The following is a 13,814-nucleotide window of genomic DNA, read 5'->3' on the forward strand; positions in this document are numbered from 1 at the left end:
AAACAGACTGTATCCATTTCCATGTGTCAATGATTTCGTGGACTCAGCCATCAGAAATGTATCTGTTTGTGGCAACATATCAACATGTTTGGAAGCACCAATGCTTTTGTAAGAGCATGAACATTGAAATCTTTAGTGTACTTCCAGTCTTACTGTGTAGATGTTATAATGCCAGAATGCTAACTCATGCTTTAATATGACAACTTAATGTCTATGGATCTGGAATATCTGGAGGATTGTTGGGTAATGCCAGAATTACTTTGTGTCAAAGTGTTATTTAGGGAGACTGAGAACAGATGATCCAATTGCATTGTGAGGGAAAATCAATTACCAAAGTAACTATTATCTGTTACCTATCCTCTGGCCTTGTGGTGCATTGGTTTTCTCCAGTGACCTCGCTCTCCCCTGTCTCTCTTATCCCGCGCGTCCGTTGATTTGAAAGAAGGTTTTGACCAGTTATTTAAGTTTGAACATAATTACTCTGAGGGCTAGACCACCACTCAGAGATTTATTAAACAGAATTTAAATGTCACAGAATTTAACAGAATGAAAGTTTTACAGAATGAGTGAGATAAACAAAACCACACCCAGAAGTTCTGAGGGTCCCCAAAACTGAGAGCCCCCAACCTGCCATCTCATGTTCCAGCAAGCTCTCAGCAACGAGGAACCCCGAACAGTGGGCTGGGCTCTGTTTTTATACTCCTTTGTCTTCCTATGGTAATACAGTGATTCATGCTAATCTTAGGCGTTGTCCTTCATCTGAGTGGTCTTCATCCCTCTTCTTCGTGGCACTGGTCCTGCCCACATGCGCAGTGGAGTGTTCTTGCTTCCTCTTTCTCCTAAAGTGACACCTGTGCCTAAACTGATAAGAAATTGTTTTGGGCCAGAAAATTGCAAACTGAAAGACTGTCAGCGAATCTCACCACACGCTTATACCACACGAATATTAGCACATCTCAAAATTGCACAATATTCTAACAAACAAGTCTAATAATGCCCGTGTATCAAGTTTAGTCTCCTTATCTGACTGTTTGTGGACAGTACTGGCATCCTGTTCCATATGCTGTTTGCAACATGTGAATGTTTCTCAATGTCTGTCAGGTTTGGACATGTCTATCTCGGCTTTCAATGCTTACCAGTCCAGTAAGTATCAGTGAAATTGTGGAGAGCTGGACATGTCCAAACTTGTCCTCTGACACGCCAAAACGGAGGTGTTCCTTTGTCTCGCTTCCAAAGCGAATCGTCTTTACGCACAAAGCCTCCACGCGGCTTTCCATGACAAAATCTCTTGTTAAAAGTGAAATCTGCCAGAAAATGGCTGATGTCCAGCTCTTGTGATAACCAGAGAAAGAGCACACAACGGTCTCGTATCCACAGAGCCATCCATTTAGAAACGGTCCGGTGGCTTGTGCCGTGTTGTCGCAGCTCGGACCGTGGCGCGCCGAGCGTCCTTATTCTCTGTGAAGCCCGTAAAATTTTCACCGAAAGCCAGATAAATTTTTTGAATGGTTTCCAGGTGCCAGTCTCTAACAGGTTCTGAAAAAATTCTGATGGAAAAAAAGTCCTTTTCATTCCGCCATTTCCAGACAATGAAAATCCGACGAGGGGGTGGGACCACTCCTTCCCAAGGAGTGCTCACAGGCGAATGATGTCACCGACAGGCGTGGAAAAACTCACGCATGCGCACGAGGGTTCAAGCATGTCTGACGTAAAAACATATGAATGAAATCCATATAGTTTTTGAAAAAAATAAAAAGGACCGTTACTTTATTGACAGACCTCGTATATAAGTAAATCATCTTTATAACAGCAAAAGCTACTAAAGCAAAAGCAAATCTTGAAACAAAAGCAAATATAATAATAAGCATAACATACATTTAATTTGGTACACACAATACACAGTTCAAAAGCATACAAACATATATTTCAAAAGTGTTTGAATATATAGATGTCATGTAATTAACCTTAGCTATTGATTACGTGTTTAATAAGCATTGATAAATATTGATCACTATGAGCATATGAGTAATATATTCTTCAACAGCAACAAGCTCTATTAATATATAAAGGATCACCTCCAAACATTAGAACACACTAATAAATGTAACAACATATTCTTGGTTCAGTAAAATATAAATAATATTATGATGATTCTGAATGGGGAAAAAAGCACAAATGGTTAATGCATATTTAAGCACATTTAGGATATATGAAGAGCTCTTTTCCAAAACGCGATAAACGGCAATTTAAAAAAAAAAAACGAGTTTGCCACGCTATTCTGCTGTGTACTGACCATATTCACTGCTCCATTAATGTTTCATGCCAAATCGCTATATTTCCTTGTTTATATGTGCTGCAAATTGTTGTTTCTTTCCAAACCTCGATTGGCACTGTACACGGTTTTTGGCTGAGTGCAACATTTCCTCTAGACCAATCAGAGTTCAGTCAGCGTTGTCCAACATGGCAGCGATCTGAAGCGGGGAGTTTTGTTGCTGTGTAAGTTCTTGTGCCCAAACAACTTTCGGGAATGTTTGTTGTGAATACTTTTGATGGTTCCGAAGAACCTGTGAGACCTACATCAGGTGGTAGAAGACGTTGTTTAAACAAAGACAACCATGAATGAGAGAAAACAAGGAAAATTCGCTATTCTGGTGGTGGGCTGATTCCCTCCATTGGATTTAAACACACTGCTGCCAAAAACTTTTGACATGCACATACATTAACACTGGATGAAATCGTAATGAATTTTCTGAAGTTTTATGATATGCCTGGTAAGGTTGAACAGGACAGGGCTCTACTTCTGATGACAGACACGAAACATCTGATGACAATAACAGAAGTTAAATGGCAGCGTCAAAAGTTTGACGATGAAGACCGAAGAAAGGACAGGAACATCTCCGTGAAATACAGTCTGCTGTGTAATGACCATCCGCATGAAGTACCAGTTTGCAAATCAACATTCCTCACAGTGTTGGGTAAGTACAATTTTGTACCTCTTTGAATCAGGCAATCTCAAAGAAAGCGACCATCAACTCCACTCTCAGCCAACCATCCACCACAAACGCCAGTAACTAATAATTTGTCATCATATTATAATTCATAATTTTTGCTTCTTACCTTCTGTTCGTCTTTTGGAACTTCAAAACACATCGAATCCAGCCATAAGTGGGCTCATTTGTTCGTGACACACCACAGAAAAATAATATCCAATTGTATTTCCCATAAAGTAATGCTGTGTGTTGTTATAATCCATCAACGTCCATTTTATTCCATGAAAAAGTAAAAATATGACAATAAAAACGTGTCTTTCCCGTGTTTCCAATACTTTCGGAGTTTGCATGTGACTTGGGCTTATTCACTAACCTGTTTACTCTCTAAATCCAGCGTAAGCTCCATTCTTGGTACGCGCATTCTTCTGGTTGACGTTTTGGAGTAAAACGTGCGTTCCAAGGCACTTACGCATTGAAGATTTTGGCCATTCAGAGCTAGCAAACCCAGTGACATTTCAAACCCATGACTCATATTTTCTGTTCGCCAATGAGATAAGCTTCCCAGTGCATCATGGGAATTATAGTCTTTAACTACAAAGGCGGCCAATATCAGCATGTGTAAAGGTGAAAGCGAATGAGGCCAGAGCACGCAGGAGTTTTAAGCATCGTCTTTTATCATTTCACATGACTTATTTTCATCTTTTTTGGACTTATGGTGAAATTAATCATAAAATATAAATAATCCTGTTTGGCACATTTGGAGCTAATTTGGATCAATTGTGCCAAATGGCACTTTTAAATACAAAGAGGCTCACAGTTTCGCAGAGCTTATGACTAGAGATCTGATATTTTACACAGTTGTTGTCCAGAACATAAACAACAAGTGTAGTGTGTTTGTAAGGTCTTCTACTACTACTAGGGGAGGTGATGGTCTAGTGGTTAAGGTGTTGGGCTTGAGTCCAGAAGATCATGGGTTCAAATCCCCACCTGACTGGAAAATCACTAAGGGCCCTTGGGCAAGGCCTTTAATTGCTCCCGGTGTGTAGTGAGCGCCTTGTATGGCAGCACCCTGACATCGGGGTGAATGTGAGGCATAATTGTAAAGTGCTTTGAGCGTCTGATGCAGATGGAAAAGCACTATATAAATGCAGTCCATTTACCATTTACTATGAAGTATAAACATACACACTATAATATTACTTTTTTATTAAAGGAGGAAAAAAAATAATTTTTAGACATGTTTGAAGTTACATTACTCAAGTTGTGTAGCACTTAGAGAGTTCATGCACATATCCCCACAAACTAGAAGACAAGAGATTTCAAATGAGATATGTCACAAACATGTGGGATTTATAACCTAATTTTACTGACCAATGGCATTTGGGTACGCAATACATTTGTGCACAAGCCAGAAAGAGGTGGGTGTATACAGGTTAATCAAACCTTTAGCCTACTCTATTTTACCCTGGACATCCCTGAGTTTTCGCTATCTGTCCCCAGTAAAAACAAACTTTGTCCATGATTTTTGAAGCTAACACATTCATTATTATAATGTTGATATTTACTGTAGAAATAGGAATGTCCCTTGTTTCCAAGAAAAAAATCAATCATTGTGCTAGTATGTTTCTTGTGTGGAAATGGTGTGTTTTGTATTGGTTTCAAAGTTGAAGTTAGTAAGTAAGTCTAAGAAATATTTTCCTTTTAATTTACTACAGGCATCAGGAAAGACCGTGCCTCCCTGGTTGCCCAGTATTATGCTGATACTGCTGAGACATGTCCAGAGAGAAGAGGTGGTGCACGAAATATTCAGGAGAACAAACAGTGAAGGCAATTAATTGTTGAACACATACAGTCCTTCACATGCAGGGCCAGCCACTATGAACGGAGAGGAGCACTAGGCCACAAGTATCTCCCTTGTCATCTGAATGTACGCAAGATGCATGAGCTCTTTGAAGCTCTCAGCCACACACACGAGCTACTCCCTGTACTATTCTGTGTTTGCCAATGATTTCAATCTTGGCTTTGGCCACCCAGCTACGGACGCATGTTCTGTTTATGCCAAATACAAAATCAGAATTTCTGATCCAGACTTGACTGAAAGAGAGAAGCAGATAGAATCTGCATCATTAATTTTGCATCGTTGCAGAGCTCGCATGTTCTATGACATTTTAAATAGGGTTGGGCAAGACAAAAATCTGACTGTGGTGTCCATGCTCATGGAACTTAAACAGTTTTTTCCCAGCCTTGGCATTGAGCACACCTTTCCAGTTAGAGGGCACAGTTATCTCCCAGCTGACCGTGTCTTTGGTAGGATTGAACAGAAGATCAGGAAAATTGACTCAATTCTGCTACCACAAGAATATCATACTCTCCTGCAGCAGTTGGGCAATGTTTACATTTATGGCACAGACTGGAAGGCATTTGATTATAGGTCAGCCACAAAAGAATGTGTGAAGGCTCAGAGAAGCTTTAAGATCAGCGATGCATGCATGCTTGACTTGAGCACCAACAAGGTTGGCTTCAAGACAGTGTACAACGGGGAGTACTGCTTTCACAGTGTGTTGAAACGGGGCAAGCGATGGGCTGACTTGAAACCTGCCATACTTCCAAAGCAGTCCACAGTGAAAGGTCCAAAGAAGCATGATGTGCTGGCACTTCTGGAAGCAATAGGTGTGTCTGATGGAGTGAGGGCTTTTTATAATGAAGCATTATCTGAGGTGAATGAAAATGCATACCAGAGTGATGAGGATGCAGAGTAAATGCAGAAACACACACACACACATACACACATACATACATGCATACATACTGTGGTCTGTCAGACTTGTCAGACATCCTCCTTACCCCTCTGAGGATGGTGCACACACAAACAATCCCACTCAACTTTTGGTCTGGCAAAGTTGTAAAACCATCCCTCTTACCTCTCTCAGAATAACACACACACCTGTGGTCTAGCAGAGTTGTCAAACACAACTTAGCCTAACCTCTCTCAGGACACACACAAATACGTACAGGTTCAACACTAAACTTACTACTGAATGTATTATCAATGATTATTGTTTTTAAATGGTGTTTTTGTCATGCTATTTAGGTGGCACTTCAGTAGGTTCAAGATTTAAGAATTAATTTAATATTGAGCACTAAAGTAATTTCTATGTGTGTTAATTTTTGTTTTATATAACAGGTAAAGTTGCTACTTTTACAGGTTCAGCACTTTACTGAATAACTTGAATAACTTGGCTATTGAATGTATTTTTTGTCAAAGTTGATAATAGCTTGGTGATACAGGTGCAACACCTTACTGAATAACTTGAATAACTCGACTATTGAATGTATTTTTTTTGTCAAAGTTGATAATAGCTTGGTGATACAGGTTCAACACTTTAGTGAATAACTTGGCTATTGAATGTATTTTGTATCAATATTGATTATTGTTATTTAACACACACACACACACACACACTTGAGAGTTGTCAAACATCCCCCTTACCTCTCTCAGGATGCCGTACACACACATACAGGTTCAGCACTTAACTGGTGGTTTTGTTATGCTATTTAGGGTTGCACATTGAATGGATTGCATTTAAAAAATGAACTGACTGTTATTTAGTTAGTTGTTTTCCATGCTGGATAGTCTTAAAACGTAAGATTAAGCAAAATGAATGAATGTTATTGAAATGTTACTTTATTATTGCTTTTATTACAAATTGTTTGATGAAATTTCCTTATATCTACATGTTCTCTTATTTTAAAATCAGAAAGACAGAAAAAAAAATGAATGGATTTACTGCATTTTGCATTGCTTTGCATTTTGAAAAAAGAATGAGTGGATTTATAGTGTTTTGGAAAAAAATAAAATAAACTTTGGATTATAAACAATAATGTTGTTAGATTTGTCAATTATTGTTGAAAATGTTCAAACTGAACAAACCATCTATTACAACAGGACAAACTAAATATTTGCAAAATTTGTGGATCTGGATAAATAAAAGTCATTTTTCTCAAAACAATCAAAATGGATTTATAGCGTTTTGGAAAAGAGCTCTTCATATATTCCTTCACTCTTCTGTTTCCATTTGGTGCCTATGTCAAAGCCAATACAAGTGTCATTACAGTCATGATTATTGTCTGTGAATATGGCCCATCATCTTCCATCTGCAGAGTTTCACCTCTTTGCTCATCAATTTCAAGCTTCCCTGTTCTAGCAACTCATCTGTACTGACATGATCTTGCCACCAGGATCCTTCTCAAACTGTTGTTGTTAAACATGTTAACTTACTTAGTGTCTCCTATATTTGTCTTCCATGTTTCACTCTCATACAGCAAGACAGGCAACACTAGCATGTTATACAATTTTAATTTTGTTTTTCTTGAGACGTTATGTGAGCTCAAAATTTTCTTGAGTCTGATGAAACCTCCCTCACTTTTGGAAGTCTGTTTTTAAGATACTTCAATTCACTTAATTTCTTACACACTTGAGCTCCTAAAGAGGTGAACTCATCAGCAGCTTCAATATTCTGGCCATTGATATTGGCATTGACACTGATATTATTATCTTTACTTGGTTCCTTGTATGTATACTCAACAACTTCATCTTTCCTCACTGATCTTTAGACCTAACATCTGACTTCACTGAGTGTCATGGTTGTGTCTTGAATATGTTGTTCAGCAGAGGGAAACAGAACTGTATCCTCTGCAAACTCCAAGTGGTCAGGGTTTGATGTAAATTTCCATCATCTACTGTTCTCACTATGACCAACACTCAGATTTTTGCTTCAACACTGAAAATGTAGAACAATTTCACTATTTGCAATATCTTCTCAGGGATTATGTACTTCTGCATATAATCACCTAAAAGCTTTTGTGTGGACACAACCAAAAACCATTTCAAAGACAGTGAACTTCAGATATGAAAATACTTATGACCATTTCATCTGTTCTATATTTTGATCTTCTGTCCCTCTTTCTCATCTTTTACCTGCCTGTTCCTTCCTGGGCTTCATGTCAACTCTGTTTCTTACTTGTCAGTCACAATTCTCCCCAGTATTTTCCCAACAATGGACATTAGGATAATGCCTCTGATGTTCGGACACCCTTTTAGATTTCCCTTCTTTTCCAGTTTCATAGTCAGCCCTCATCTGTACGACTCTGGAATGATTTTGTATTTCAATATATATTCCATATAGCTTCCGAACACACAGCATTGGACTTCAGTAACTCAGCTGTGATGTTGCCAATTCCCAGTGCTTTCCCACTCTTCAATTTCTTGATTGTCTCTTTTACCTCATCTATAGTTGATTCATTGACAACTGTCTCTTCAATTACTTCACCCAGTTCAAACCCATTTTCTTCCTCACTGGATATTGGATTTTCTGGTTGTTCTCTTCTTTAAAGTGATCTGGCTGATACCTGGCTTTGTCTTGCTGAGGTTTCAGTTCTTATCCAGCATTGCTGTGCTCTGCTTCATTTTTTCGCTGCATTCGAGTTTTTCCTAAGCTGCCCCTTGACTCTTTCAGATCTGCACTCAAGATTTTCATATTAATGTCCTCTTGTTGGTTTATAATTCTACACTGATCAATGGCTTTTTATTCTTCTGACATTGACCCAGGACTGTTTCTGCAGCATTTGAATGTGGCTTCCTCATCTGAAAGTCTGGCTCCACTTCTTTTTCCACTGATGGTTTTCTCTTTTTCTTTGTCCACCACCTGGTACTTATTTTTCACTGTGATGTTAAACACCTTCAACACATCTTCATTTTTCACCATGCATGTATCTTACTTGACTCAGCTGTTTTTCCTTTCCTTTGGCTGCTAGCTCAATCTCAGCTTGACTTGTAAGTACAACATTGTGATTACTTCCATTGTGCAGACCTATAGACTCTTGTGTCTTTCACTGAATTTCTGAACCCTTTTCCAATTAGCACATGTTCCACCTGGTTCTTCACCTTCCCATCTGTAGAAACTAGGGTTGAGCTGGATACTCATTTCAGATGAGTATCCGGTACGGATAAAGCATTTTTGACGAGTACAAGCATGATACAAGTAAAACTCATCAATATCTGTGCTCGTGCTGAAGGAAAATTCTCATTGGCTGACTGACCGTCTTCACGTTCTGTGATTGGTCAGTCACACACAGCTTCCGTCCCTCCCTACACAGACACGTCTCTCTGCAGCCAGACTTGTGGCTTTCTCTCACACATGCAGACAGGATCTCTCTCTGTGCTTGGCTTGATTCTACCTTGTGTTGCTCTCTCAGTGCTCAAGTTTTCTTCAGCTCACCTCTTTTTTGTTTTGTATGATATTTAAAGTTACTTGGTGAACTTGTTTCATATCGTATGCAGTGCATTTGACAAGACAGAGCTGAAAACGGCTCATGTCGCATCAGTCACTGCCTCCACTCCGGTCGTTTTTTTTAAATGAATGAATGAATTAATTAATTTTAACTGTTTGCTTGCTCTTCATTTGGTTGGGTGATATAAAGTCAGTTGGAAAACTTTGCTCCTACTGAATGCAGTGCTTTTGAGACGAACACAGTGAACAAGGCTGACATATTATTTCCCTGTTTGCTATGATTGGATGTTTGCATGAATCACCAAGTTTACACAGATCATTAAAAAAAAATAAACAGTCTTGCAGACCACTTACACACATACACACATATACCTGAACTGAACACACCTATATTAATATATATATATATTTTTTAAATATGGCTGCATGCAGTATCTGACACTTTCTCACTGCAGTTCTTAAAAATAACAACCTTTCTCTCACTCACACTTGCACACACACATGCACACACAGACACACACACACCTTAATCAATATTGTTTAACTTTGTGTGGAAAAAAATTCCAATAATGTTAGGTAGTAAAAATAAATAAATAATTGAAAAAAATCAGTTTGATCATAAAATTAAAAAAGAAAGTTGTGTTGAGTATGACAACTCTTGTTCATGCATACTTAGTAGTTCATAATTTCCTACTACGTTGAATGTCAATTCTGAGGCTGTTCTGTTATTCATTCATACACTTAAGAATATTCATGTTCTGAGTTCATAAAAAAACTTGATTTGAATCTCAACTTTGAGGCTGTTCTGTAAATAGTTTTCAAATAAACATTAAATATTGCAACTTCTGATCAATCCATATCAACTTCAGACTTAAAATAATGTACTGATTTAAGCCCCAGCCATTTCAGGTTAAACCACACCCACTTCCGCTTTAGGCCACGCCCACTATGAGCACAGATATGGATACAGATCATTTACATGGCTGAACAGATAGAGATACAGATACAGATAGTGGTGAACTCGCTCATCCCTAGTCGAAACCCACATTGCTTTGTGAATGGTCTTGTGTAGGAACAATGTTCCTGTTATTAATAACTCATTCATATTGCACAATGTTTAACCATGATTCTTTCATAATCCCAGTTTCATCTCCGACCATACCATTCATGCCCCACATGAAAATGAACATATTATGTGCATTCAGCTTGGGACTCTGGCGAGGGCGGTCGTATCTCCTCCTCTCTCCTCTATCTCTGCTCCAACCTTCAAAGTCCCTACTTCACCAGGCTGTGAATTCTTCAAACTATATCGGATTAATCATGGAATTGATCAGCTGGTCTCTGAACGCTACTGACACCATTTTTTTTTCACAAGAAGATCAGGGCTGGGGACCCTGCGTGCCCAGATGGAACTTACCCTGCGGGCTATGTTCTCGAGGCCTGGGAGACTTGGCAGGTCACATGCTTTCCAGTTTTCTCTGTGGCGGACGTTGAGGATTTATTCATATTTGGATTCATAGTAGGAGGGCTGGTACTTATTGGCTTATGTGCTGCCCTGACCTACCGGAAGATTGGCAAGACCGCTGCCACCAAAGCCACAACCCCTCGCTTGTCCATCATGATTAATGAATTGGGCAAGGCGATGCATACTCAGACTGCATTAACCCTTGAACTCAGACGCAAATTGGATAACATCTCAGAGCAAATGCGTGCCTTGCAGGAGAAAGTGAAGATTTCAGAGGCCAGAGAATTTTTCATAATTAAGCTTTGGTTTGTTCATGTGAAGCTGAAAAAGTGTTTTTCACTGCTCAACCACAAACACTGCAGACTTATCAGCCTGTCAAGGATAAAATGCCCATTGTTTATCCTCCAGAAGAATTTCTATGGCCTTGGGAAGATTGGCTGCCTCCTTATTTTTCTTACTCCAGTACACAAGGACAGACAGACTCACACATGGACAAAGACCGAAGCATGCTCCACTTTCCCTTCTACCTCACCTCCTGTCCCCCATCACACACCCCATCCCAGTCACTGCTCATGCCACCCCTTTCCCCTCTGGGGGCTGCGCAGTTTTAGCTGCGGCAGGTCCCCATTCCCCCCAAGCTAGCAGCGGCGCGACTCCAGTTGCAGCGGCTACCACACACTCACATCGCCTCAATTTGGATAACAGACTGTTTCAAGTTTAGTGCACATAAACAATGTCAATGTATATGTGTTGTCTTAATTCTGATGTGTGCCATTATTACGGTAAACAAGTAATAAATGTGTTTGTTTGTGGTAATGTGAGTGTGGACGTAATCTCGTTGTTGTTGCACTTGTAATGACAATGACAATAAATCTCATCCATCCATTCATCCATCCATCCATTCTTTTCACCTGATACATCTTGCAGCCTTGTGTAGAATTAATGTTTTTCTTGTTCATCTGTATATTTAGTTATTTCTCACTTATTTCTATTCTAAAAGACCTCCTGTTGATCTTTTTGACATCAGTATTCCCATTCCTTGTCTATGGTTAACAATGGCCCAACAACCAAAATTCTTTCTTCACCCTACCACTCCGCTCTTTCTTTTCATTTTGCACTTTCATGTCAATGTACAAAAGGAAGTGAAAGGGTGAAGTGGTAGGGCAAAGGAAGAGTCATAGATTTGGGCCATTGTCTGTACCAGAATAAATAAAGGTTTCTCCATCTACACTGTTCAATGTGTTTGACTGATACCCCAATATATGTACCAAAGGGTGGCCACTGATGAGAATAGCACCATTAAAATAAACACTGTTACAACAGATGTTATTTTTTTTAGTAGCAGGAAATGTGACTGTTTCCATCGTTACAACACTGTTAACGTTACTGACAACAAAAATACGACAAGTTATTATATTTTACCTCATTGAAGTCATTTTCATCTCTCTTGCAAATTTATTAAAAGTAAACACTAAGGCATAATATGCACAAAAGCATTCACAGCCTTTGCCATGATGCACAAAATTGAGCTCAGGTCCATCCTGGTTCCCTGAATCATGCTTAAAATGTGTTTACAGCTTAACTGGAGTCCACCTCTGGCAAATTCAGTTGATTGGACAGGATTTGGAAAGGCACACACCTGCCTACATATAAGGTCCGACAGCTGACAGTGCATGTCAGAGGACAAACCAAGCATGAAGTTAAAGGAATTGTATGTAGACGTCTGAGACAGGATTGTCATGTGGCACAAATCTGGGGATACAGAAACATTTCTGCTGCTTTCAAGGTCCCATTGAGCACAGTGGCATCCATCATCTGTAAACAGTAGAAGTTCTGATGCACCAGGATTCTTCCTAAAGCTGGCAGCCATCTAAACTGAGAGATCAATGAAGAAAAGCCTTAGTCAAGGAGGTGACCAAGAACCCAATAGTCAGTCAGTCAGTCATATATATATATATATATATATATATATATATATATATACACTGGTGGGCACAGATAACCAAAATCAGATAACTGCAAAGTTATCTTTGATAAAGATAAACCACCCAAAAATATATTAGAAGTTACAACCAATAAATTCTGGTATTGTCTCTGGTACATTTGCAACTACTAACAAGCTGAATTTCAGTTTTAACACCACAATCTCTTTTGGAAGCATCAAAAGCCCCAAACAATGAGCCCACACTTCTATGAGCCCACACTTCAAACATGCTGCCCCCTGCTGGAAGCTCTTGGAAGCGTGCGTGCGTGCGTGCGTGCGTGCTTGAAGCAGCGCTTTTCTGTTTGCAGAGGCTAGAACTACACATCTGTTAGGAAACTTTTAACAGGTAGGTGCTCAATGAGTTTAAATTTTAAAAATGTTTGCTGCTGTTCAGCTTTGTTTACTACGTTATCAGTCTAAAAGTTATTGAAAAAAATGTATCGGAAGATAATTAGTCTGTATATATATATACATATATACATATATACACACTCCATCAATGTTATATTTCAATGTGAGGTACAGATTGGCACTCAGTATCGCATGACAAAGTTTGATCTGGATCTGATCTGGATTGTGGATTTTGTGGACATTTGAATTTAATATTGAAAACCCCATTTGGGGTACATTTTGCATTATAGCTCAATCAAACGTGCCTCAATCACGCTCATATTTCTGTTATGGATTTACCTACACCACCAAAATTGGATGGAGGTTCCAATTTTATGCCTGTTGTCTATCATCCAGTTATCAGTCAGAAACCAAGTGTGAAAAAGCAATGACAAATTGTGCATAGTAGAGATAACCCGGACCCGGCGCCACGAGGCAGCGTTTGGGGGCGACGCCCCCTCACGTCATCAATCCCGCCCCCTCTGATGTGAGAGTTATCAAAAAAATAAAAAGAAAGAAAAAGAAATACTGGAAAATATAGCAAAATATTAGTTATTCAATATTATTATCACTTTACCGGGGCGTTGCTGGGCTTGTATCGTAGATTTACGACGTGGCTATACCCACCCGCTATGCATAAACAAATGACGTCATAGCGCGCGCAGCCCAAGAACTGTCCGCAGAGGGGGAAAAAA

The 13,814-nt window shown here is 39.3% G+C and overlaps 1 long non-coding RNA gene across 1 annotated transcript; it reads right to left on the bottom strand.

Moving 5' to 3' along the window:
* Positions 1-1,824: 1,824 nt before the first annotated feature.
* On the bottom strand, positions 1,825-13,213 carry LOC117511627. The gene is made up of 3 exons (XR_004561007.1): positions 13,202-13,213; positions 8,769-8,772; positions 1,825-1,969 (listed from the first exon to the last, which is right to left on the bottom strand). It is a non-coding gene; the product is annotated as an uncharacterized LOC117511627 (long non-coding RNA).
* Positions 13,214-13,814: the final 601 nt, after the last annotated feature.

This window comes from Thalassophryne amazonica, chromosome 6 (genome assembly GCF_902500255.1).
Source record: "Thalassophryne amazonica chromosome 6, fThaAma1.1, whole genome shotgun sequence".
Classification (NCBI taxonomy): domain Eukaryota; kingdom Metazoa; phylum Chordata; class Actinopteri; order Batrachoidiformes; family Batrachoididae; genus Thalassophryne; species Thalassophryne amazonica.